Raw genomic sequence first — 6062 nt, 5'->3', positions numbered from 1 at the left:
GGTTTTAGATTTTGTGGAGATATGACATAAGGCTTTAGAATAAGAGGTTGTAAGTTCAACAAACTTTAAGGATAGATTTACGAGAATTTCACTAAAGGATTAAGGTTTGCAGACTTTAAGAAATGGTTTGTTATCTTTTAATATTTTAGATCTTGAAAGCTTCGAGAGTCGATTGTTTTATTATTGGATATAAGTTCATCGATCTTACAGATTTTGGAAAATGATTCTAATATAGTTTAAGATTTTAGAATTGCAAATTTGAAGGACTAATTTGTAATAAGATTTAAGTTTTTAATTCTACAGGCTTAGTGTCCTAGCTTGATTTATTTTGGATATTGATTAGTCTGTGATCATTAAATAAGGTTGATCACAGTTGAGTTATTGATATAAGAATTTTCAAGGAGAATATTTCTTTGGGTATTGAAGGTATTGATTTAGTTTGTGTATTTCTATGAGGATTGAAAATTTGGTTTGAATTGGAAAAAATAATTGTTATTAGTTCGAGGTTTTAGTGGCAAGTTTTGGGATTTGATCCATATCAGATTTAAGGATAATAGTTGGTACAAATTCAGGAATGAATTCTTTGTGAGTTTGAGGAAAGTGTGTAATAGTTCATGGTTTTGGAAATCAAGAATTTTCTACCAAATGTGGTGAGAGTTTTCTAGTTAGTAGGTGTTGAGCTACCTCGCACTCAATAGTGTTATGTTGTGATATAATTAAGGATGCAAACCTTGTGTTGATCTTAAGGGATTATTGGTGATTTGAAAATTTGAGATGATACTTGTAAATAGAGATTAAACTTTTAGTGATGCAGATTTAAGATATAATTATTGTTGATTTTGAGGGAATAGGTCTGAATGATAGAAATGTTTATTGATGGTTAACTTTGGAAGTGGCTAATAGGTTACCAACTTGTAGAATACAATGAAGGTTGGTGAGTTTTAACATAGGAGTCGGTTGAGGTTAGCACACTTCATGTTACGAAAATAATAATAATCATTGGGTTTTTGCTGAGTGTTGTATTAATGTTGTTGGTGGAAATGGAGATTTTAGATTTCGTGGCCACCCTAGGAGTAATAGACGTGATGTGTCATTGAGAGACTAATGCAAGCATAATGGAATCGCCTATAGGAGTAGATTTGGGAGTGCATTACTCATGCTTGTTGGGAGTTGTTGATGGTATGGTCTTTTCGAGCGTGTTTTTGGTTGTATCTTGTATCCTGCTTTAGCGTTAATGTTTGACCTTACAAATTTCGATGACGAAATTTTTTTAAGGGGGGGAGGATGTAACACCCTGTATTTTAGGGTATTTTTAATGAAAAAATTATTTTTATTGATTCAAAATTTATTCTCTTATTTTAAAATTATTGGATTTTAATTGGGTTATTTTATGATTTTTAGTTTACGAAAATTAATTTTTTTTTGAAGTGCTTTCTTTAAATTAATTATTGTTATGCGTTTAAATTTCTTCTCAAATTAAATTAACTTATTATTAGGTTTAATTATTTATTTTCATTGTAATCACTGCGTTTGAATTATTTTATTTCACTTGCTGTTTTAAAATCGTTTTCGTTAGTTCATTTTTTTTGTGACCTAAGATGTGAGGATTGGACCTCATTTCTTTCCCTATATTTTCTCTTTCCTCTTTTCTTTTTCTTCTTTTTCTTTTTCTTCCTTCTTTTCTTTCTTTTCTTCTCTCCCCTGCTTCTCTCCTGCGCGCAACGCCAGCCATCTCTCTCTCCCTCTGTCCGATTCTTCTTGTCCTCCCAGCGCTGTCGTGAGCCGGCGGTGACCGACACCGCCCGGCCCACCGTTTTCCCCAGCCGCCGACGAAGCCACCCCTCCATTTCCAGCCCCAGCCGCGCCGCCGTTAGCCACCACGAGCCCATTGAAGTCGCGACACCTCTTGTGCCGCTGCGCCGCCGTCGCACCACCGTTGGCTACCATTTCTTCACCACTTCATCCTCGACCTCCAAGCAACCTATTGGACCCAACCCCACCTCCGATCCGTCACCAGTGAAGCACATCCAACTCCATTTCCGTTTTTGGTATTTTTAGCCTTAAACCACCCTTTGCGCCGCCACCCACGGCCAACCATCACCACCACTAGTTTCATCGACATCCCTAGGCCCTATCCTATCAATCTCGGGTCTTCGTTTGCACCCGTTGAAAAGTGGATATCTGTGACCCACGACCACAGTGTATTTTGCACTGTTCCGTAGCTGTTTTTCCACTTCTTGCGCTTCCGTGATCCTCCAGAAATTATTATATAGCATTGTAAGTATTTTCCAAAGAATTCTCGTGAATCTAATGTATTTTTGCACTAACACATTACACTGTATTTAATTGCTGATTGGTTTTGCCGGACTGAGTCCGATGAGTAACGGGATTGATTGGATTGGGTGATGGAATTGTTAGCATGATTGGTTTAGACTATGAGATTTGCTGGCGGTTCGGGTTTAAATATTGGTGTTTTGTGTATGACGTGGGTTGTGACGGATATTGGTGATTTTAGGAAGTGATGATATATTTTGAGATTATGAAGGTTTTAAGTTTTGAGAAATTTAAAATAGGTTATTTAAAAAGCTTAGGCTTAAATATCGAAATACATGATTGATTGGAAACTTACGAAAATTACGTGATTATCTTTATAGGTGACGATTTATAGTCGACTCGACATATTTGAGGAAAATTCTGGAAAAGTTAAGTCGTCCAGGTAAGCGGGATTCATATGCTAGATTTTATACGAATTATTGAGACTGAGGTTGACTTTCTGAAAACTATGCATATTTTGTGATGAAATAAAAACTTGAGAAAAATCAACATCGGTCGTTTATTTGCATCACTCATGAAATCTGTACGCAAAAGAGAAAATATTTTTTGACATGCATTGTGTAGACATGAGCAATAGTTGACATGTTTATGAAATATGCAAAAGAGCGAATATGATATCATTGAGATTTTATGCATGTGATATGAAATTATTTTGATCTGTTTTTTATCAAATAGAAATTATATGAATATGTTTCACACGTGTTTTGATATGATATAGATATGATAAAACTTTGGCATACTTATCTGTTCTGAATATGATTCTGAGATGATGATACTGGTTCACGTGATATGGTTGGTACTACCATGATATGATATGATATGAGTGCACCCACTTTGGAAACAAAGTGGTCTTTTTACGTGTTCTTTCCTGTGTGCACACTCGGGGCTCCAAGATTGAAAAATGGGAAGTTCACCACATGATACATGCCTGGTTTGGCCACCGGGGATAGCACAACCCTATCACGGGGGTTAAACATGGTATATGATATGATATGATAAAATGAAGATGTTCAGTTATGTTATGCCAAAGCGCTTTTGAATATAAAATGGATCCTTAAATATGAATTGTTGATTTTGAGTATGAACAGATTGAAAAGTCGCTCTGATTTTCTGATAACACGTTTTTCTGAGATCTACATATAAAAATAAAATGTTTTTGTTTCTGCATACTGAACTTTCTGAAATGGCTCATGTTTACATACTAGTATATGTTCTCTGCTTACTGAGTTGTTGATAACTCACCCCTTATCTCCACAATATTTTTCAGATAATTTGAATGTTTTAGTTGAGGATCAAGGATATGGAGCATGGGTGAGAAGAGTTAAGAATGATGGTTTAAGCATAGAAGGTTTATATGGGTATTGAGGATTTTCATTCAGTAAGCTTGTTGTGCTCTGATGATGTGATTTGTTGAGAGATTGATGTTTATATTAAATTTTGTATTGTCTTAGAATAGTTATTCTGGAGTAATTAATATAAATATGAGTATTTTGTGCGATAGAGAAAAATTATAATATGTACTATGTGGAAGGAAAATGATTTTTTAAGTGACATGAGTTAACTCTCCGGGGACGGGGCGTTACATCCTATGTATCACGCTTGGATTCGATGCAATACTGTTGTTCTTTCTTGGTTGTTTAATGTTTTGTCCAAAGAAACCGCATCCTCCGTTCTTTACATCAATTATGTGGAAGATGTGGAAATACTTAAAGGAACAGTTTGCACAAAGCAATCGACCTCGAATCTTCCAAATCCGGAAGGCTATTGCCTATTTACTTCAAGCCGATGCATCTGTAAGTTCTTATTTTACATAGTTAAAAAGTTTTTGGGAAGAAATGGTTCATTTTGGCCCTATGCCTCTTTGTTCTTGTGGAGCTATAAAAATATTGTTGAATATCAACGAGAGGACTATATTCTGTAATTTTTAATGGGACTTAATGAGTCTTATGCGCATCTACGTAGTCAGATCTTACTCTCTGATCCTTTTCCTCCGATTAACAAAGTGTTCTCGCTTATCCTTCAATAGGAAAAGCAGCAAAAAATTTCTTCTGATTCTTTATCTTCTAATGAGGCTATTGCTATGTTGATTAATTGCGATTCTAGTCAGATGAAGGGCTCTGTTGTTGGATCCAGGACTGGTAAACCATCGGCTCCCCGTAAAGATCGCCCTTACTGTACTCATTGTGGCCTCTCAGGTCATACCATTGACAAATGCTATAAGATCCATTGTTATCCACCAGGATATAAAGCAAAGTCTCGAACCCCCAATCAAGCCACTACCAATCCAGCTATTGCTAACCAATATGTTCCTAATTTGGTTACGGTTCCACCTTTTCCTTTTTCTCCCAAGCAATGTCAACAACTCATTAATTTTCTTCAACCTCAAACTAATATTTCATCTGTTAATCAAGTAGGTACAATACCTTCTGTTGTCACTAGCTTCAGTGCACCATCGACCTCTGCACAACCCATTTCAAGTATATCTTCAACATTCTCTATTGCTGGTCCACAATCTTGGATTCTTGATTCTGGGGCAAGTGATCATATGATTAGTTCTCTTTCATTTCTTACAACACCCCCAATTCCTGTTAACATCTCTGTGAAATTACCTAATGGTTCTTACATTCGAGTCACACACAAAGGCACGATTAGACTCTCTAATTCTTTAGTCTTAGCTGATATTCTTTATGTTCCTACATTTACCTTTAATCTTGTCTCTGTTAGCAAACTAACTTCTCAATTATCTTGTTTTCTTATTTTCTTACATGACTTTTGCTACATTCAGGACCTCTTCAATTGGAAGACGATTGGAATAGCTAAAATTTCTCAAGGTTTATATCATTTACAGCATATTTCAGGCAGTTCTGTTTCTTGTAATTCAAATACACTTTTCTCATTGTAATGTTGTCGCAAACAATTCTTATATTTGTCATTGTCGTTTGGGACATATTTCTGGCTCTAGATTGCATGTCCTAGCTTCTGGTATACCTTGTTCTACAAATACAAATAATACTTATTGTGATGTATGTCCACTTGCTAAACAGAAATGACTTTCTTTTCCTTTGAGCTCTTCTACTACTAGTTCTCTTTTTGAACTCATTCATTGTGATATCTGGGGGCCTTTCTCAATCACTTCATATGATGGTTTCAGATTTTTTCTTACTATTGTAGATTATTACAGTCACTGTACTTGGATCTATTGTTAAAATCTAAATCTGACACACAATCATATTTACAATCTTTTTTTACTTTTGTGGAGACCCAATTTAATTGTAGAATCAAATTTGTCAGTACTGATAATGGTTTAGAATTTGATATGAAAATATTTCTTTCTAGTAAGGGGGTTATACATCAACATAGTTGTGTATACACTCAGCAAAATGCTATTGTTGAAAGAAAACATCAACATATTCTTAATGTTGCTAGATCTCTTCATTTTCAATCAAATATTTCTTTACATTTTTGGAATGATTGCATCATTACTGTTGTCTACCTTATTAATAGAATATCCACCCCTGTCTTAAATAACAGATCACCATATGAAGTACTTTGTTCTGTTAAACCTCAGTATACTCACCTTAAAAATTTTGATTGCCTTTGTTATGCTTCTTCCCTTAGTACTTCTCTATCCCATAAATTATCTGTTTGAGCTCAAGTTTGTGTCTTTCTTGGATATCCTACTGGCATCAAAGGATACAAACTTTATAACCTTTATACTCATAAAATTC

This window comes from Juglans regia, chromosome 1, assembly GCF_001411555.2.
Source record: "Juglans regia cultivar Chandler chromosome 1, Walnut 2.0, whole genome shotgun sequence".
In the NCBI taxonomy this organism is placed as follows: domain Eukaryota; kingdom Viridiplantae; phylum Streptophyta; class Magnoliopsida; order Fagales; family Juglandaceae; genus Juglans; species Juglans regia.
Note: the sequence above shows the minus strand (reverse complement) of the source record.